The 22122-nt window shown below is 44.2% G+C and overlaps 1 protein-coding gene across 1 annotated transcript in view; it reads right to left on the bottom strand.

The window, feature by feature from the left end:
* Positions 1-22122, bottom strand: part of CD2AP (CD2 associated protein) — a 160809-nt gene that overhangs the window by 116638 nt on the left and 22049 nt on the right. The window lies entirely within an intron of this gene.

Raw genomic sequence — 22122 nt, 5'->3', positions numbered from 1 at the left:
ACACCTCTCCTAAAGCACACTGCTTGAAAAACATGCCGGCAAACAGTGGCTTAGAGTCCTGTCGATGAATCTGCTTCTGGGTATATCCTGGCATTTTGGAGGGTCGTCTTCCTCTTCCGGTGCGTGAGACAGGATGCTGCACTAGATGGACCATTAGTCTGATCCAGAAGGGCTCTTCTGATGTTCACTTGTGTATGGCTAGGGGTGGCATATGTGGCTCTTTCACACACATTGTGCGCCTCTTGAAGCCTCCCGTGCCCCACTGGCTGGCTTGGAGAGGGCATTTCTCTTTTTAAAGCACTTCTCCAAGCCAAACCAGCTGGCTTGGAGAATGCATTTAAAGTTGCTTTCTTTCAATCTCTTCCTCTGCTCCCCCATCTATTCTCCTTCCTTCCTCCCTCCCTGCCTGTCTTGTGGCTCTCAAACATCTGACGTTTATTCTATGTGGATCTGACATGCCGGGGGGGGGGGTGGAATTCTAGCAGGAGCTCCTTTGCATATTAGGTCATACCCCCCCCCCGATGTAGCCAATCCCCCAAGAGCGTACAAGGCTCTTTTTTGTAAGCTCTTGGAGAATTGGCTACATCAGGAGGGTGTGGCCTAATATGCAAAGGAGCTCCTGCTAGAATTCCACCCCTGATCTCACATTAAGCAAGTTTGGCCATCCCCGGACTAGCCGGAGAAAGCCCTCAAGACCCAGAGGAGTAAGCCGTGTTAGCCTACTGCTGCAAAAATAACAAGGAGTCCAGTAGCGCCTTTACCACATATATTGTAGCATAAGCTTTCAAGAAACACAGCTCTCTCAAGGAGGCCATAAGGTCACCACCTTGTCTTCAAAAGTTGCTGCTCTCCAGCTGAATTACAGAGCTGGCTGCTCAGAGTGTATCCTCTCATTTACTCTACTCTCCTGCGATAAAGCAGTAGGACAAAGAGGTGAGAAATGGCAGAAAAAGGCTCAGGTGGTCAAAGCTGGAAACACCTTTGAAGAATCCCTTTGTACCTGTTGGAGAAACGACAGCAGAAAGGAATCCCTCTCTCTCTCAGCACAGAAATTACAAAAGCATATCTGGCCTCAACAGTCTGTTGAGAGGAACCACTGTCTCAAGATATCGTCTTCCTTTGCCAGAGGATGCACGTGACCCAAAAATATCTTTCCTTTGCCACATGTGTGCTATTCTTTGCTTCAGGGCCATGAAAGTTCCCCCAAGTACAGATTAGAGCCCATTTAAAACATAACACTGCTCAACTGAATTCTTTCTTCTCCCAGCAGTGGACAAGGAAGGTGGCAGGAATTTAAGAACATAAGAGAAGCCATGTTGGATCAAGCCAATGGCCCATCCAGTCCAACACTCTGTCACACAGTGGCCAAAAAACCCAGGTGCCATCAGGAGGTCCATCAGTGGGGCCAGGAAGCCCTCCCACTGGGCCCCCCCGCAAGCACCAAGAATACAGAGCATCACTGCCCCAGAGTGTTCCATCTACAGCTTGTGGCTAATAGCCATCAAGAACATAAGAGAAGCCATGTTGGATCAAGCCAATGGCCTATCCAGTCCAACACTCTGTCACACAGTGGCCAAAAAACCCAGGTGCCATCAGGAGGTCCATCAGTGGGGCCAGGACACTAGAAGCCCTCCCACTGTGCCCCCCCCAAGCACCAAGAATACAGAGCATCACTGCCTCAGACAAAAGAGCAGAAGAGAAGCCATGTTGGATCAGGCCAATGGCCTATCCAGTCCAACACTCTGTCACACAGTGGCCAAAAAACCCAGGTGCCATCAGGAGGTCCATCAGTGGGGCCAGGACACTAGAAGCCCTCCCACTGGGCCCCCCCCAAGCACCAAGAATACAGAGCATCACTGCCTCAGACAAAAGAGCAGAAGAGAAGCCATGTTGGATCAGGCCAATGGCCCATCCAGTTCAACACTCTGTGTCACACGGTGGCAAAAAAAAAAACACAGGTGCCATCAGTAGGTCCATCAGTGGGGCCAGGACACTAGAAGCCCTCCCACTGTGCCCCCTTGCAAGCACCAAGAATACAGAGCATCACTGCCCTAGACAGAGTTCCAATACGCTGTGGCAACAGCCACTGAGGGTCCTCTGCTCCATATGTTTATCCAATCCCACAGTATCCACAGTACAGAAAATAAGTTTTAAAAAATCAAGTAATACTAGTAGGTGATGTGAAAGACCTCCTGCCTGAGACCCTGGTCAGCCACTGAGCAGACAATACTGATTTTAACAGACCAAGGGTCCAAATTCAGTATTAGGCAGTTTGATATGTTCATATGGATGTTCATATGCCATTTCCGATTACTCTCCCACTTTGCTCCACCAGATTAGAGATCTGCCCAGGAATATGCAATTTCAGATAACCTCCTCCTCTTTCTTGTCAAATACACCACTGCCAGAGTTTCGCTTTAACCCCACCTGAGCCACACGCAGAAAAATAAGGACCGCTTATCAATTAAGATGCCTTCAAAGACACGACTCTTCAAGCCAATTACACAGAGAACAACCAGCACTACTTAAAGATATTGCTTGTTATCCGAACTGCAAAGCATTTGGTCATCCCTAAGAACGCTCTGTCTCTCCAACCGGCATGCAATGCGCTTCATGCTCCATTAATTCTGCTCCGTTCTGTTTCCACTCATTGCTCCCTTATGTCATAGGGAATTAACTGCAGCATTCTGAGCTGCGGCAAACAATATTCAAAGACAAACTGCACACAAATACAGGAGCCTTAAGCCATTTCCACACAGGTTACCTGCCCCAGGTTCAATGCTTTGGGGAAATTTCTCCTCCTGGTTCCCCACAGTGTTGTGATGCTTCTGTGCACCTTGTGAGGTTTTCACCATCTTTCACCCCCTCCAGTCTTCCATAAACAAGCTTTTTTTGGTGAAATTTTGGGAAGGATCACAGTAAAACCTGAATGGCTGCTGTGTGAGTGGGAAAATTTGAGCCTTCCGATCCACCTGGCAGCCATTTTCCCTCATCCTGTCCCACAGCACCTATGCCACATCTGGAGAGCTTTATATTTTTATACATTTTTTAAAAAAAAAATCAACACAAGAATATTGTTATATAGCTATAACTTTCTACCACTATTTGTACCAGGATCTCTAAAATGCCAGCTTTCATTTTCTGAAGGAAGAGAAGTCTCTAGTTCCTTCCATCGCAGAGCTGCAAGCAGAAAGAAATTATCTCCACAATGGAAAAGGCTAGAGACTTACTTTTTAAAAATGAAAGCTGGGAATTCAGAGAAGCTGGTAAACCTATTGATATGATGTTGCTCCAGTAGAGCAATAGTGCCTTTTAAAAACATTACAAGAGCCCTGCTGGCCTGAGGGGGGCACCACTGGGAGACCGGGGGGGGGGGGGAACCAGGTAATCCTTGTGTATAAACAAATTTATTAGTAACATATGGTAGCAGAATTATATCTACAACTTATAAAGAGCTTAAAATAAAATAAAAAAATCGTTCTACCCCATATCTTACTTTCCTCCCACCCCTCCCTCCGTTACTTGACCCCCGCCAGTGTTATTTTTTTTAAAAAAACAAATATTAAAGGTACCTTTAAACTATAAAAATCTTAATCATCAAAAATTGTCCAATGTCCTTTTATTTTCCACTCTTTCTCTACGTATCTTCTGAATTTCTTCCACTCCTCATTAAAAAGTTCTAAATCATAGTCTCTTAGTTTTCTTGTTAATTTGTCCATTTCACTCCATGACATAACTTTTGTAATCCAGTCCCATTTTTCTGGTATTTTTTCTTGCTTCCATAACTGCGCATACAATGTCCTAGCAGCTGAGAGCAAGTACCATATTAAAATTCTATCTTCTTTTGGAAATTTTCCCATTTGTAATCCCAGCAGAAAAGTCTCTGCCTCTTTGTTGAATTCATATCCCAGAATCTTAGAGATCTCTTGCTGAATCATCTGCCAAAACATTTTAGCCCTCTCACAAGTCCACCACATATGGTAGAAAGAACCTTCATGCTTTTTACATTTCCAACACCTATCTGGCATCTTGTTATTCATCTTTGCTATTTTTTTTGGAGTCATATACCATCTATACATCATCTTAAAACAGTTTTCTTTAATACTATGACATGTTGCGAGTTTCATAGAGTTCTTCCACAGATACTCCCAAGATTCCATCTTTATTTCTTTATTTACATTAATTGCCCATTTTATCATTTGAGATTTCACTACTTCATCTTCTGTAGACCATTGTAAAAGTAATTTGTATACTTTTGAGATTAATTTCTCATTGTCTCCAAGCAGAACTCTTTCCATTTCTGTTTGTTCTTTCCTTATTCCTTCGGCTTTAATATCATTCTCCATCAAGCTTTTTATTTGTTGCATTTGAAACCAATCATATTTATAACTCAGTTCTTCTGCAGTTTTCAGTTCTATTTTCCCACTTTGTATTTTTAGTAACTGGTTATATGATAGCTGTTTTTCATTAACTGTTTTAGCTGTTAACTTTATCACTTCAGCTGGCACTATCCACAAAGGTCTCCTCTCATCACCATATTTCTTATACTTTATCCACACATTTAATAGATTACTTCTTATATAATGGTGAGAGAAAAGACCATCCATCTTCTTTTTTCCGTAATACAAATATGCATGCCAGCCAAATTTTTTTCCATGGCCTTCCAACACTAAAAGTTTTTTATTTAACAGCGTTATCCATTCTTTCATCCATACTAAACAAATTGCTTCATGATACAGTTTCAAATCTGGTAATTGGAATCCACCTCTCTCTCTTGCATCTGTCAAGACTTTCATTTTAATTCTTGGTTTCTTTCCGGCCCACACAAATTCCGAAATTTTCCTTCGCCATTTATCAAACTGTTTAGCATCTTTCACAATAGGGATGGTTTGAAACAAATACATAATCCTTGGTAAAATATTCATTTTTATTGCAGCTATTCTACCCAACAAGGACAAGTTGAGCTTGTTCCACTTTAACATATCTTCTTCTATTTTACGCCATAGTTTTTCATAATTGTTCCTGAACAAATCAATATTTTTCATTGTTATCTCTACCCCTAGGTATTTAACCTTAGAGGCAACTTCACAACCCGTTAGTCTTTGTAATTCTTGTTGTCTATTTATCTGCATATTCTTGCACAAAATTTTTGATTTTTCTTTATTTATATAAAGTCCCGCCAACTCCCCAAACTCTTGTATTTTCGTTAATAACAAAGGTGTAGCTTGTATGGGATTTTCATTTATAAACATTATATCATCAGCAAATGCTCTGTACTTATACGTATAGCCTTTTATTTGTAATCCTTCTAGATCTTTTTCTTCTTGAATCTGCATCAGTAAAATTTCAAGAGTCATTATGAACAGCAATGGTGAAAGCGGGCAGCCTTGTCTAGTACCTTTGCTGATTTTCATTTCATCTGTAAGATCTGCATTAACGCACAACCTTGCCCTTTGTTCAGAATATATTGCCTTTATCATTCTTATAAAACTTTCTCCAAGCTCCATTTTTTCCATCACTGCAAACATAAAGTCCCAGTTTAAATTGTCAAATGCTTTCTCTGCATCCGCAAAGAATAATGCTACTTCTTTTTCTGGGTGTCTTTCATAATATTCTACAATATTTACAACAGTTCTAATATTGTCTCTTATTTGTCTTTTAGGAAGAAAACCAGCTTGATCTTCCTTTATAAAATTTATCAGATATTGCTTAAGTCGTTCTGCCAGAATTCTTGTAAATATTTTATAATCATTGTTCAAAAGCGAAATTGGTCTATAATTTTTCACACTTGTGACGTCTCTTTCTTCTTTGGGTATCAAAGAAATAACAGCTTCTTTCCATGTATTTGGTACATTCCCTTTAGTTCTTATTACATTCATCAGCTTCTGTAATTTTGGTATTAATTCATCCTTAAAATTTTTTAAGTATTTAGCTGTGTAGCCATCTGGCCCGGGAGCTTTATCATTTTTCATCGCGTTGATTGCTGCTTCAATTTCTACTTTTTCAATTGGGTCATTCAAAACTTTTCTCATATTTTCAGTTAAGGGCTCAATTTTTATTTTTTGTAGATATTCGTCTATCTTTTCTCTCTTTACTTCAGCACCTTTAAACAACTTGGCATAATACTTAAAAAATTCTCTTTTTATTCCCTCTTGAGTAACTACCTCTCTTTCATCTGTCACAATTCTACTAATTATTTTATTTTCCCTCTTTTTCTTCAGTTGCCACGCCAAATATTTCCCCGTCTTATTTGCTCCTTCAAACGATTTCTGCTGAAGCCTTTTCAGATTCCATTCCACTTCTTTGCTTAACAAATGTCTTAGTTGAATTTGTAATATTGAAATTTCCCTTAGAATTTTCTTTTTTCCTGGTCTTTTCCTCAACTCTCCTTTTTTCTTTATTTCATTTTGAATGTCCAATAGTTGTTTTTCTTTTTCCCTTTTATCTTTATTGTTCAAAGTAATCAACAACCCTCTCATTACTGCTTTATAAGCGTCCCAGACCATCTGGAAGTCAATATCTTCTTTGTCATTTACTTGGAAAAATTCCTTAGTTTCTTTTCCTAGAAAAGTCACTATTTCTTTACTCTGTAGCAAATCTTCATTCAGTCTCCATCTTCTCAGTTTTTTGGACAATTTTGTAATCCACATTATTGGGTTATGGTCAGCTCCAATTTTAGGTAGGATCTCTATCTTCCTTGTTATAAGGCCTAAATCTCTGGTTCCCCACAGCATGTCAATTCTAGAAAAAGTCTTATGTCTTGCAGAAAAAAAAGTATAGTCTCTCACTTCAGGATTAAACTTTCTCCATATATCTTCCAAATTTTCTTGTTTAACTAATTCAAAAAAAGACTTTGGCAATTTCCCTTCTTTCCCATCATTTTTTTTCCCTCCAGATCTATCCAGTGAATTCTGAACTGTTCCATTAAAATCTCCCATTAAGAGTGTTTGATCATAAGTCAACTCATCTAACTGTTGTGTAATGTCTTTAAAAAAAGCATCTTTTGCACCGTTAGGTGCATATAGTCCCAATAACAGCGTTTTTTTCCCATTTGATGTTATCTCCACTGCTGCAAATCTTCCATCTTTATCTTTAAACACCAATTTTGGCTCCAAATCTTGTTTAATATAAAAAACTACTCCCCTTTTTTTCTGTTCAGCTAACGAAAAAAATTCCCTTCCCAGTTGTTTGTTCCATAAAAATTTATAATCCTTTTGTTTGATGTGAACTTCTTGCAAACAAATTATATTACAATTTTGCTTCTTGATCCAATGAAAAGTTGCTCTTCTTTTTTGTGGTGAATTTAGTCCATTAACATTCCAAGACAATAATTTGTAATCCATCATGGTGCAAATTCTTTATTTTCTTCAAAAAATCTCCTCAACTCTCGGGCATTTGTAATTGTGACTCTCTTGATTCTGTCAATTTTAAAGTCTCAAATCTTTTTAAAAACAATGTTTTAAATTGGACCTCCCAGCAATGGCTGCCGATGTTTCTCTATGGTATAGAGTAGGCTTTTTTCTTTACTGCTTCCTGTCTCTGTCACCATCAACTCTCATGGAAATCTCACGATACTTGACGCACTTCCTGTCCTATCGGAGAAGAATTGCTCCGATATATCCCAATGCAGCGTGGCTGTTTACATTCCAAGAAACCGCAAGGTAGACTAAACAATAATCTCTTTTCAGTTTTTAACTGTTTTTAGCACTGTCCTTTATATTAAAACAATCCAAACTTCAGCCTTTCCTTCTTCTACTTGCAAGCTTTATATTTTTTCCTTTTTCCCACCTTTAATATGTCCCTTTAGTCTATAAATAGTTACGGAGTGAAAAGAGAGCTTCTGTACCTTTTTCTCCACTTATCCAAGTTCCACTGGTCTTCCACAGCTTTAGTTGTTTATAAATGTCCCAGAAGGTTAGGATCCTGACGAGCTTATGCCAAATCAATGACTCTGAAAGTCTTGCAGACGATGACTATGCAAACTTCTGAGACTCCTCAAAGCCTCAAAGAAACCCCCTACAGGGCTTCTTTTCAGCCAAGGTAAATCTCTTTCCAAAGTTTCTGTGCAAGTCTTGGACCTTTCTCTCACTGAGAAAGGTAGGCAGTGGGCTTAATTTGCCCTCCACTACCCCGAACAAAACTTTCAGCCTGCTCCCGTTATGAGAGACAACTCAGCTCGGCATTTTCCTTCCCCGGAAGTGTCGGGAACCAGGTAATCCTGACCTTGTGTGGAAAGCACTACACCAGGCATGTCATGTCCGAACAGGTCGTGATCTATTTCTTCCGGACAAAAGTGCTGGTGATCTACCACCATGAAAATTAAGTTTCAGATTACCGTAGTTTAGAATTAGATTTTAACCCAGCAAAGTTGGGTTCTACCACCTCCTCCCCCCCCCATTTATAAATGCACCTTCTGTCATTTACGGGTAAGCAAAATAAGCAAAAGCAAAACAGAGAGAGGAAGATCCAGAAAGAAATAAGCAAAAACAATTAGATTTTAACCCACCAAAATTGGGTTCTACCACCCACCCCCCTCCATTTACAATGTACCTTCTGTCATTTACTGGTAAGCAAAATAAGCAAAAACAAAACAGACACGAAGATCCAGAAAGAACTGCAAACAGTTTTTCTTATATTTTTATTGTTATAACTTTCTTAATAACTTAATTGTCTTAATAACTTTCTTTAAGAGCCAGTTTGGTGTAGTGGTTAAGTGTGCGGACTCTTATCTGGGAGAACCGGGTTTGATTCCCCACTCCTCCACTTGCACCTGCTAGCATGGCCTTGGGTCAGCCATAGCTCTGGCAGAGGTTGTCCTTGAAAGGGCAGCTGCTGTGAGAGCCCTCTCCAGCCCCACCCACCTCACAGGGTGACTGTTGTGGGGGAGGAAGGGAAAGGAGATTGTGAGCTGCTCTGAGACTCTTTGGAGTGGAGGGCGGGATATAAATCCAATATCTTCTTCTTCTTTAACTTTTATTGAGTAATTTGTGTTAAATGTAGGTCAAGTATTGATCCAGGCTGATCTTGCGCAATCTTTGAAACTTCGCTCTTGCTAATTAGCGAGACGTCTGAGCCTGCATTTCATCCACCAGAGTCTCAGAGAATCCTGGAGATGTTCATCTGTCATGTTGGAACGGTGTGTACTCTTTGTCATTTTCAGTTGGGAAAATGCAAATTCACACAAATAAGTTGAACCGAAACAGGAGCGTACAGCTTCACTGCATCTTCTCAAGTAGGGAAATTTGTCTCTAGGCGCTAGCTTCCAAAACGATTCTTGCTCAGCACGGGTCTTGAGAAAAATGCCATTTTTAAGGCTTACTATTTCGTTTTCAAGAGATGCCTTGTTCAATGAGTAATTTTTACTGATAGCAGCTGCAGTTTCCTCAATGTCCATATCTGCTTTGAATGGGTATGGCAAGTACTCCATCAAAAAAAACCCCAAACACCTGTCCAGCAAACCATGAGACCAAGTGGGGCTGGTGATCTACCTCTGACCCCTCCGCGATCTGACCGGTAGATTGCGATCTACCTGTTGGACATACCTGCACTACACCATGAACCTTCACTATAGCCTACTGTGCACAATTAACGCACCAGAAATGCAAGTTTTTGAACATTAATATAGAAACTTTATTAGCAAATGGTTCTGCAAATGAAAGCATCTCCATGAAAATGGCCAACAGAAGATAGATAACATGGCTGTTCAAGTAAAATTAATGCATATCAAGACCACTTCAAATGTATCCCAAAGGCATAAAACTTTCCTTGTAATCTTGTAATACAAAAACACACACACAAACTCTGATGCCACCACCCTCCCTTCTCCTCCTCCTTTTTTCATTTGCTATCTGTTTGGAGATGATAACATTGTTCCTGTCTTAAATGTGAGTGCAGATAGCATAAGATTAGACAGCAAACTTCTGCAGAATGCAAATGACAAAACAATAGAAGCTGCACCCGTTTACTGTTTTCAGTTTTAAGGTGCATGCCTTTTATTTTTAAGGCTTCAGTTAGATCTTTTTCATAATCTTAATAGGCAAAAAGATTACAAAAAAAGTTAATCGCCCTTTGAGCCTTTAAAAAAAATCAAAAGGAGCAAATAGGAACAAAGGAGCCATGGCTCGGTGGCTGAGCCTCTGCTTTCTACGCAGAGGGCCCCAGGTTCAATCCCCGGCATCTCCAGTAGGAGGTGATGTGAAAGACCTCCTCAACCTGAGACTCTGGAGAGCCCCTCCCAGTCTGAGCAGACAATACTGGCTATGGTGGACCAAGGGTCAGATTCAGTATAATCGGGGCTTTTTTGTAGCAGGAACTCTTTTACATATTAGGCCACACACCCCTGATGTAGCCAATACTTCAAGAGCTTACAGGGCTCTTCTTATAGGACGTACTGTAAGCTCTTGGAGGATTGGCTGCATCAGGGGTATGTGGCCTAATATGCAAAGGAGTTCCTCCTACAAAAAAAGCCCCGAGTATAAGGTAGCTTCTTGTGTTCAAATGACCGCAGATACATATCCTTATTTAATATGGCACGCAAAAGGCAATCAAGGAACAACTTCAACACATTCGAGAGCACCTGAATAACCCACATCTTTAATAACCAAGCCTGAATAACCCACATCCTGAATAACCACGCCTGAATAACCCACATCCTGAATATCCAAGCCCGTTTGCAACATTCTGCCACAGTCTGGCTAGATTTAAGATGAATGAATTCACAGGGGGCAATTATGACAAAAAGAAACACAGGGTGGGAAAGGAGCGGCATTGCTATTGAAGTCAACCCCCCAAAACCACTTAAATCTCTACTTCCTTTTTCTTCCTTCACTGAAAATGAATATCTGCTGAATATGTGTTCCCCAACTATGTCTGAACAAGAATACTGCCACCTTCTGCCAATCACGGATAGGAAGGGGAGGGTCCATCGTTTGTAAAGGAAGGGGCGTGTGGGAGTAGTACTAAGCCTACAAAATTAGTTGTGTGTGCTCCATCACAGCCGCTGCGAGTGACACAATCAATTCCACTGACAGTTACATGATTGTGGAATCTCTGTATCTGGAGATCTAACAAGCCTGACCGTTGTTTATGCCTCACCACTCTTCCCAATGGGGACACCAGTTTGGTGTAGTGGCTAAATGAGTGGAATCTTATCTGTGAGAACTAGGTTTGAGTCCCCACTCCTCCACATACACCTGCTGATGTGGCCTTGGATCGGCCACAAGTTCTTTCAGAGCTTTTCTGCTCAAGAGCAGTTCTGGGAGAGCTCTCTCAGCCCCACCTACCTTAACAGGATGTCTGTTATGGGGAAGGGGAGGAGACTATAAGCCACTCTGAGACTCCTTCGGGTAGTGCCAGTTTGGAGTAGTGGTTAAGTGTGCAGACTCTTATCTGGGAGAACCGGGTTTGATTCCCCAACTCCTCCACTTGCAGCTGCTGGAATGGCCTTGGGTCAGCCACAGCTACTGCAAGAGTTGTCCTTGAAAGGGCAGCTGCTGTAATAGCTCTCTTAGCCCCGCCTACCTCTGCTGTGGGCAGGGGTGGGGAGGTAAAGGAGACAGTGACCGCTCTGAGATTCAGAGTATAGGGCAGGATATAAATCCAAAAATCCAATCTCCTCCTCTTCTGCTTACAGTGTTCGCCTCCCCTCCATTTTATCCTGTCACACATATAGATTCAGCTGAGAGTATGCGATCGCTCCGCAGTTCTCCAATTATTCGGAATTATGGACGTTTTACTTTAATCCAACTCCTTGGAGGAAAATACAGGAGCCGCATGAGTTGTGCAAGGATTGGGCAACTTGTGGGGTCCCCCAAATACAGTAGAAGTTTCCCACTGTGGAGAAGCAGTTTAGGTTACTCAAATTCATTTTATTTAATGACGTCTGAGTCCTGTGGCACCTTTAAGACCAACAAAGTTTAATTCTGGGGATAATGTTTCATGTGCATGCATACTTCTTCAGAGCGGGGGCGGGGGGGGCAGATCCAAAGAAGTGTGCATGCACATGAAAGACTGTGCCCAGAATTAAACTTTGCTGGTCTTAAGGTTGCCACCAGACTCAAATTTTGTTCAGCTGCTTCATGCCTATAGAATCAGAGTTGGAAGGGACCTCTAGAGTCATCTAGTCCAACCCCCTGCACAATGCAGGAAGCTCACAAACACTTTCCCCTAGATTGGATTTTTAGATTTATATCCTGCCCTATACTCTGAATCTCAGAGCGGTCATAATCTCCTTTACCTCCCCCCACCCCCGCCCACAGCAGACACCCTGTGAGGTAGGTGGGACTAAGAGAGCTCTTACAGCAGCTGCCCTTTCAAGGACAGCTCTGAGAGAGCCATGGCTGACCCAAGGCCATTCCAGCAGCTGCAAGTGGAGGAGGGGGGAATCAAACCCGGTTCTCCCAGATAAGAGAGCTATGGCTGACCCAAGGCCATTCCAGCAGCTGCAAGTGGAGGAGTGGGGAATCAAACCCGGTTCTCCCAGATAAGAGAGCTATGGCTGACCCAAGGCCATTCCAGCACCTGCAAGTGGAGGAGGGGGGAATCAAACCCGGTTCTCCCAGATAAGAATCTGCGCCCTTCACCACTACACCAAACAGTACAAAGCCGTACTTAGTGGATTAGAAGTACAAACGCTTAACCACTATTCCAAGAGTCTCAGAGTGGCCTACCCACCTGATTCAAATCTATCTTGAATCGGAATATTTGAAAACAGTTCTGTAGGAAATGTGTTTACAGCCCCAAGCACACCAATTTGGGAGTAAGAATCAGTGGCGTATCCTTCTCAGGCAAAAAAAAAAAGGTAGTCCCCTGTGCAAGCCCCAGTCGTTTCCGACTCTGGGGTGACTTTGCTTTTCCCCAGTCATCTACCCTTTCCCCCCAGCAAGCTGGGTACTCCTTTTACCGACCTCGGAAGGATGGAAGGTTGAGTCAACCTGGAGCTGGCTACCTGAACCCAGCTTCCGCCGGGATCAAACTCAGGTCATGAGCAGAGCTTAGGACTGCAGTACTGCAGCTTTACCACTCTGCGCCACGGAGCTACAAGTCCACACAACAGAGCTTCAGCAATGAGCTTCTATCACTCTTTCTCTCAGGGCTCGGCAACACCTCACAAGCATGCCAACGGCAGCACGCCAGACCATTTCGTTCGCTTCCAAGGGTCAGAGCTTCGCCCAAGCCCCCAAGGCCCTGGCAGCACTGCTAGGAGAAGCAGAGCAGGGGAAGGCAACAGGGTGTGGCTTATGACCATCACCAGGAGTGGCCAAACTGCGGCTCAGGAGTCACATGTGGCTCTTTCACACATATTGTGTGGCTCTTGGAAGCCCCCACCACGCCATCAGCAGCTTGGAGAACGCATTAAAAGTTAAAGTCACTTTCTTTCCACCTCTGCCTCCTCCCCTCCCTCCCCTCCATCTATTTGCCTGCCTTCTGGCTCTCAAATATCTGATGTTCATGTCTTGAGAGCCAGTTTGGTGTAGTGGTTAAGTGCATGGAATCTTATCTGGGAGAAGCAGGTTTGATTCCCCACTCCTCCACTTGCAGCTGCTGGAATGGCCTTGGGTCAGCCATAGCTCTGGCAGAGGTTGTCCTTGAAAGGGCAGCTGCTGTGAGAGTCCTCTCAGCCCCACTCACCTCACAGGGTGTCTGTTGTGGGGGGAGAACATAAAGGAGATTGTAAACCGTTCTGAGTCTCTGATTCAGAAAGAAGGGCAGGATATAAATCTGCAATTCTTCTTCTTCTGGCTCTTGGAACATCTGACGTTTATTCTATGTGGCTCTTACGTTAAGCAACTTTGGCCGCCCCTAACCATCACTGTCTCCCAAACCTGGACAGCCACCAGCTAAATCCAAGGCCAATCCCGGAGATTGTTGGCAGTGCCATTGGAGCCTGGCTCACCCCCAGTACAATCCTTGGCACTGCTCAGCCATTTTGTCTGTCAGCACACCAGCATCTTCGTGGGTAGGCGATACTTTTTTCCCTCTAGCTCTTGGGCCAAAACAGTCGGCTCTCTCTCCTTTGCAACTCAGTATTGTTGAACTGCTAGACCTCAGCTTGCAAGACTTTGGGGGGAATTTTTAAACTGCATTCAATGGTCAGGAGTTAATGTTGTCTATTTTTGAACGTCTGCCACTTTTCCTCTTCCCAGACTATAAACTGCTTGATATATTGTCACCCACGCCACCACAAGAATTTTCTGCTTATACCAGCATTTCCTGTTTCGCTGCCAGGCAATCTTTTTCTTTTTTTTTTAAAAGAAGCAAAAAAAAAAAAAGTCGACTTCTGGGCTAGACGACTCAAAGCTCTTTAGCTTTCAATCACTGAAAGAGGCAATGAAATGAGAATAAAGCAAATAAAATAAAGTGCCACAATTTATACATTTAATACGGAGTCTGTCTTAGGAAGCTATCTTACTCGAGAGAGTCATCTCCTAAAACTCTTTCTGAGAGAGATGACTTGCTATAATCACCCAACTCAGAGCTGGATTAACAATTAGGCCAAGTATGGGTCCCCATGTCTTTAGGGGCCCTGGGCTGACTCCCCCCCTTCCCGGTTTCCCCCCTGCTTGCAGCCCTCCAAGCCTGCATGTGCAGCCAGCAACTGAGCTCCTCTTTGCCTGACTTGCCTGGTGCGGCTGCTGCTGGCGTTGTCACCAAGTTTGCCTCTCTCTGCCTCTCCCCTACAGCTTAGTCAGAGGGGCTTTTAAGGAGGTGCCTGCAGGCTGCAGCGGGGTCGTGGGCAGTGGGGCAGGCACTCAGACTCTGAGATAATTTGTGAGGGGCCCCCAAGGTTTTGACTGCCTAGGGGCCTCCACAAGGTTTAATCCAGCACTGGCCCAACCAGGTTATATTTGCAGAATTATGCTCTAACTCAGATGCCAAATATAACTATCATATATATACCTTGACATTCTAGTTATTTCATATGCTTAAGATGTAGAATTCAATAAAATAAAGGAACATTTTATCTTATTTCTCATTGCAAGAATCAAAACAGCACAGTAAGCAATACAAAGCTAAATGAAAAGCTCTAATCTAGGTGTCCCCAAATGCAGTTGTAGCCCCATGGTGCAGAGTGGTAAAGCTGCAGTACTGCAGTCCTAAGCTCTGCTCACAACCTCAGTCTGATCCCAGCAGAAGCTGGGTTCAGGTAGCTGGCTCAAGGTTAACTCAGCCTTCCATTCTTCCGAGGTCGGTAAAATGAGTCCCCAGCTTGCTGGGGGGGAAGTGTAGATGATTGGGGAAGGCAATGGCAAACCACCCTGTAAAAAGTCTGTCGTGAAAACGTTGTGAAAGCAACGTCACCCCAGAGTCGGAAACGACTGGTGCTTGCACAGGGGACTACCTTTACCTTTAAATGTAGTTATCTGAATTATTTAACTGCCATTATCTTAAAGCTGAAATGCCTTTTGGCTTATTAGTGAACCACCCAACGAAGTTCCTGCCACCATTGCAAAAATTCCTCTAAGCCTGCCTTATATAGTGCTGACGTGATTAAGTCGTTTGCTCTGTATTGGATACGATCTAGTGCAGGTCTGGACAAATCTTTCATTCTAGGAATCAATTCAGAATGTCAGTCGACAGACTGATTTCTCAGCCTTCAGGGTTCCCTTATCTTAATGACAATATTTCCTAATTGTTGCTACCACAAAACCTTAAGCACTTCACAGTTTCTCATAAATTTATCCAAGTTCTAATATGACAAAAATGCTATCAAGTGCTGTCAAAAATGCTGACAAAAATAAATAAAAGAGCTCCGTGGCACAGAGTGGTAAAGCTGCAGTACTGCAGTCGGAGTCCTCTGTTCACGATCTGAGTTCGATCCCGGCAGAAGCTGAGTTCAGGTAGCCGGCTCGAAGTTGACTCAGCCTTCCATCCTTCCAAGGTCAGTAAAATGAGTCCCCAGCTTGCTGGGGGGGAAAGTGTAGATGGCTGGGGAAGGCAATGGCAACCCACCCCGTAAAAAGTCTGCCGTGAAAACACTGTGAAAGCAACGTCACCCGAGAGTCGGAAATGACTGGTGCTTGCACAGGGGATTGATTACCTTATCTTATAGAAATAAATATGAGGGTAACTTGTTTGTAGAAAAAGCCCTGCACCAACTCATTTGCAAATTAGGCCACACCCCCTGACATCACCATGGTTTCACACAGGGCTTCTTTTTGTAGAAAAAGCCCAGCAGGGACTCATTTGCATATTAGGCCACACACCCCTGCCGCCAAACCAGCCGGAATTGCGTGTCTGCTCAAAAAAGGCTCTTGACGGTAACCCTGGCTATCATCACAATAAAAGCACTACTGAAAATATTAAGCACCAGGAAATGTCTAGGTGCCGTGGTGACCTGGCGTCTGGGATTCATCCAGCCTCGACCTAGTACTTAACACTCTGTTTTCACAGTGTTTTAATTCATAAGCCAAAATGGGATTGTGTGGGCAAAAACGTCCCTACACACCGACCAGTTTTGCTTTGGACTTCACCTTGTGCAATACTACCGTGACTGTAGCTTTGTCTTGCCACAGTCACTGATCCTGCCCAAGGGGGCAATCGTGGTTCCTTTATGAGGGTTCATTTATTTACTTCATAGTCCATGTTTCTAGTTGAGATTCAGGGTGAATGAAAAATGTAAAAAAAACCCGCAGTGCATCAGACATCCAATAAATAATGATGTTGTCGGAGGACGACTGCTGTATTATAAGGCAATGAATCAGAGAATCAAAGAAAACCCAAAGCAAGAATGCATCACAAGACATCCAGCACAACAGGGTGAAGAAGACAACACAGACTGCCTAAGGGAGGGTGCGCCGTAACCGATGCAGAGAGTGATGTCACAACGGCAGTAAAAGCAAGATGCTATTTAGAATAATCATAGAAGTAGACTCTCATCCTGTTCCATTACAGAGGCGCCCCTGTGGGCTCTTCCATACTGTTTATAGCTCCAGTCCCTTTACAGAAATGACCTCCTGACAAGTTTTGCATATGCTGTGGAATGTTGGACGTGTTGGAGACTTCCCAGCTTTCTCCGGCTGGTGGTTCTACACCGCAGAAGCCGCCACGGAGAATACAAACGAATGGGCAGCTGCTGATTTGGCACCTTAGAGGGAAAAAACAGCAGGAGTTTCCCCCATGCCTTCTCATTTAAAGATGCCTCCCTATGCCTTCCTCAGCATGCCAGCCGCAGCCCTGGCCAGCTCAGGCGGAGCTCTGCTCCGGTGCACTCCTGCCTGGAAAAAAAAGGAGGAGGAGACAACTGCAGATTTATACCCCGCCCTTCTCTCTGAATCAGGGACTCAGAGCAGCTTACAATCTCCTATATCTTCTCCCTCCACAACAGACCCCCTGTGAGGTGGGTGAGGCTGAGAGAGCTCTCCCAGAAGCTGCCCTTTCAAGGACAACTCCTGCGAGAGCTATGGCTGACCCAAGGCCGTTCCAGCAGGTGTAAGTGGAGGAGTGGGGAATCAAATCCAGTTCTCCAAGATAAGAGTCCGCACACTTAACCACTACACCAAACTGGCTCTTGACAGGTATGTATGTCCATTAACGGCTTTGTAGGTACCCTGAACTGAACCAGTACTTTGAATTACGCCTGGTAAATCATCAGTAGCCAAGGGAATGGCTGCAAAATCGGTGCACAGTGTTCCACCAGGCTGCAGCATTCTGAACCAACTGGATTTTCTTCTTTCTTCATTCAACAGCGACTCTTTTTTTAGCAGCAGAGGAATGACTGCCTGTTCCAAGGATGGAGGAAAGGTGCCTTGAGTCAGTGACTGGTTTAGGAGGGGACAACAAGGGCTGGAGATATGACCTTTAAATGATTTTACTAACCGGGATGGACAAGGTTCCAGGGTATGAGCGACAGCCTTCACAAATCCCAGAAGACTATCGCCGTCCATCATGGTAAGCGGATCACAAAGATTCACAAGTGAACCAGACACTGTATTGGGCATTTCTAGTGTCTCAGCTGTAAGACAGCCAAACATCCAAAGCAGATCGTAGCTGAGAGATTTTGTCAGCAAAAATATTTGCAAAAGCATCATGACCAGTTTGGTGTCGTGGAGAGGTGTGGTGGTGAAGTGTGTGGACTCTGGGAGAATGAGGTTTGATTCTCCACTCCTCCACTCGCAGCTGCTGGAATGGCTTTGGGTCAGCCGTAGCTCTCACAAAGTTGTCCTTGAAAGGGCAGCTTCTGGGAGAGCGCCTTCAGCCCCACCCACCTCACAGGGTGTCTGCTGTGGTGGAGGAAAGTAAAGGAGATTGTAAGTCGCTCTGAGACTCTGATTCAGAGAGAAGGGCGGGGTACAAATCTACAGCCTTCTAATTAATTCCTTGGAGTATACAAACTTAGACCAGAATCAACAAGTGGCAAAAATCTTCAAAACAACTAAGATGGGCAAGAGCTCGTTGGTGCCCTGGTACCAGCAAAGCAGGATTCCTCCGCCTTTTCCTTCATGTCCTGACCAACCAGAAGACACTGTCATTGTTTCCCCACCCACCCCATTCACCGCCAAGGGAAGGATCTAATTCTAAGCCAGCTCACCTCATGCGGGTGACAAAAACAATATAACGGGGCCAGCCACAAAAGAATGGGAGATTCCTATGTACCCAGACCCCCCACCACCACCACAAAGTCCTGCGGCTGTTTCTCTCTTCATGCCCCCTCACAAGAGAGCAGTATAATCCCACCCAACCCCCCAAAAATCCACAGAATGGTGGACTGAAGAGGCATGCCAGTACAAGCCCCCATTCTATCCAAAGACATCTAGTGATAGTACAATAGTCTTTGGCCTCAAGTGGGGGGGGGAGGGTTGTAAGCACAGAAGACGGTGGCATATCTTTCCATCTCCACAGCTAGTAACAGAGCCATGATCTCTGAGAGTCCTCAGTTTGAAAAGCAGCAATCTCACTATCTTCCAAGCCCTTGATGGTTGGGGGTGGGGGGAGAGAACAGAAATCTTCCAACCCTTCTCAAGTTGGGAGGGAGGAGAAAGAGTGGGATTTCATGAAAGGGAAAGGGAAAAGGCGACTTTGCCCTTTTGGCACTTTTTAAAGAAATCTCCTCTATCCTTTCATGGAGCAATAAAGAGTGCTGCTTTGGGGTAGTAAGAACATCATAGACGGGAAGGGCATTTAAGCTTTAAGGTCATGCCATTAAAGGAGTAAAGGTTGTCCCCTGCGCAAGCACCAGTCATTTCCGACTCTGGGGTGATGTCACATCACAACGTTTTCATGGCAGACTTTTTTACGGGGTGGTTTGCCATTGCCTTCCCCAGTCATCTACGCTTTCCCCCCCAGCAAGCTGGGTCCTCATTTTACCGACCTCGGAAGGATAGAAGGCTGAGTCGACCTGGAGCCAGCTACCTGAACGCAGCTTCCGCCGGGATCGAACTCAGGTCATGAGCAGAGACTTCAGACCACAGTACTGCAGCTTTATCACTCTGCACCTTGGGGCTCCTTGCCATTAAAGGAAGGTTTAGGCAATTCCCTTCCCCCTACCCCACACAAGGGACATGAGGAATGCCTAGAGCAAGGAAAAGGGAAAACTGTGTTATTTTCACCTCTCCTAAACACCCCCTTCCCTCAAGCCCGGAAGAGAAAGTTGCATTACAGCAAATAGGAGCATCTGCAGTTGAGGTGAGGGGATACTCAGCCAACCCGTTATTGTGAGTCACCACTCCTAAGGGATCAGTTATGGATGGGGTTGCGTTCTTCCCAAACAAATCAGCAACCTGGGAGTACTCCTTTTGTCAATTAAATCTTATTGATTTTAAGAAGACATTAAAAAAAACCAAGTATATACAAGCACAAGCACACTCCTCCCCCAAAAATGAAGACAAAAGAAAACAGGGGGGAGGGAAATACATACACACACACACACATACATACACACACACACACGAAGTGTTCCCTCTAAGGTGAGTTAGTGTGAGCTAGCTCAGTTTTTCAGCCTGTGGCTCACACATTTTTGTCTTAGCTCAGGAAGGATGACCCCAGAGCACACTAATTTATGCAGCAGCTCACAGCTTTACTGCCAGTAGCTCACAAAGTAGAATTTTTGCTTACAAGACTCCGCAGCTTAGAGGGAACACTGCACAGATGTAGAAACACACATACATGTACACACACACACACACACGTACAAACAAGGACCAATCTAGAGAGAACAAAAAAATTAAAAAAGTGTTTGCAAATTAACATGAACATATGAAGCTGCCTTCTACTGAATCAGACCCTCTGTCCATCAAAGTCAGTATTGTCTACTCAGATTGGCAGCGGCTCTCCAGGGTCTCAAGCTGAGGTTTTTCATAATTTGCCTGGAACCTTTTTCGTTGGAGATGCCGGGGATTGAACCTGGGACCTTCTGCTTACCAAGTAGATGCTCTATCACTGAGCCACTGTCCCTCCCATAAGAACATATGAAGCTGCCTTCTGCTGAATCAGACCCCCCTTGGTCCATCAAAGTCAGTATTGTCTACTCAGACTGGCAGTGGCTCTCCGAGGTCTCAAGCTGAGGTTTTTCACACCTATTTGCCTGGACCCTCTTTAGTTGGAGATGCTGGGGACTGAACCTGGGACCTTCTGCTTACCAAGCAGATGCTCTACCGCTGAGCCACCGTCCCTCCCCAAAGCTCAGCATTTAGCATATATAACAGAAAAGATTTCTCTCTCTCTCTCTTTCTCCTGAAGCCCGCTTTGGTCAAGGAAACGTGGCAGCCAGCTGAGCCTGGAGTGCTTCTCATCTGCTGTTCCAGATGTGCCAGCCAAGGCCCTTCTGTGGAAATCAAGAACTGTAGTGATCATCTGCCATGCACCTGTGATCTCTACTTCTACTAGTATCGCTCTTCTCTAGTCTAGACAGGCTTCCAGTATGGTTCCTGACAGCATGCGTGTGTGTGTGTGTGTGTGTGTGTGTGTGTGTGTTTGTGTAAAGTGCAATCAAGTCGCAGCAGACTTATGGCAACCCCACATGGGGTTTTCAAGGCAAGAGATGTTCAGGGGTAGTTTGCCATTACCTGCCTCTGCCTAGCAACCCTGGGCTTCCTTGGTGGTCTCCCATCCAAGTACTCACCAGGGCTGACCCTGCTTAGCTTCTGAGATCTGACGAAACCCGGCTTAGCTTGGACTATCCCAGTCAAAGCTAGCAAGATCTGCAATTAACAAGAAAGATTCCGTTCAGCAGAATCAGTATTGGGGGCTAATGTTTTTACAACAGTCAAGCATTAACTTAACCCACCCCCCCTCCCAAAAAAAGCTATTCTTGAAGTCTTCTAAGATTGCCTAAACCAGGGGTGTCAAACATGCAGTTTGTGGGCCGAACCAGGCCCGAGGAGGGCTCCTATCAGGCCCCCGAGCAACTGGCTGTCATCTGCTTCCTTCTCCCTATATCTTGCTTCCTTCAGTATAGCGGCTTCCTTTGCAAGGCTTGCTCAACTGCACAGGAGCTATGGAACAAAACCTCTATTTTCTCCATTGGCTGAGGTTCCTCCCTTGGGGAAAGAAGGAAAGAGCCAGGGCTTCCTTTGCCCAGTTCCCTGGATCCCATGGAAGAAATACAAAGAAAGCACCTTTAAGACCAAGGAGTGCTAACATTTTAAGCACATTTAAAGCTTTAAAAAATATATGTTTGTCTGTGTTCTTCATAAAATGTATATCTCTGCTACCTAATCTTAAATAGGTATACACGTGGCCTGGCCTGACACAGCTTGGCCCAACCAGACACGTCCCAGCCCAACAAAGTCTCTTTTATGTCAGATCCGGCCCTCATAACAAATAAGTTCGACACCTAAAGCATTCTAACTGCAACTTAACTCGCTTCCTCAGAGACTGAAAGCAAAGAAACAGAACTTGTATATGTCCCTTCCCTAGAATTCATCTTATTTCAGCAATAATGACCCGTAAGAAGGCCAACCGCTGGCCGGCAAAGGTTTACAGTACACCCAGATGGCGCTTTTCTCAGCGTTTATTACAGAAACATGAATCAGCTCTGCCAAAAAGGGGAACGCACTAGGGTGGCATGGAGAAGTTCCTGGGTTTTATAAAAGGTTACAAGATTAGCAGCCCACACATGTCCTCGTGCCACACTGTGGCTTGAACACCGGCTGGTGAAGCTTTTCTAAGGATGCGGCACAATTA

The sequence above is a fragment of the Heteronotia binoei genome, chromosome 1 (genome assembly GCF_032191835.1).
Source record: "Heteronotia binoei isolate CCM8104 ecotype False Entrance Well chromosome 1, APGP_CSIRO_Hbin_v1, whole genome shotgun sequence".
NCBI lineage: Eukaryota > Metazoa > Chordata > Lepidosauria > Squamata > Gekkonidae > Heteronotia > Heteronotia binoei.
This window is presented reverse-complemented; position numbering and strand designations above follow the sequence as displayed.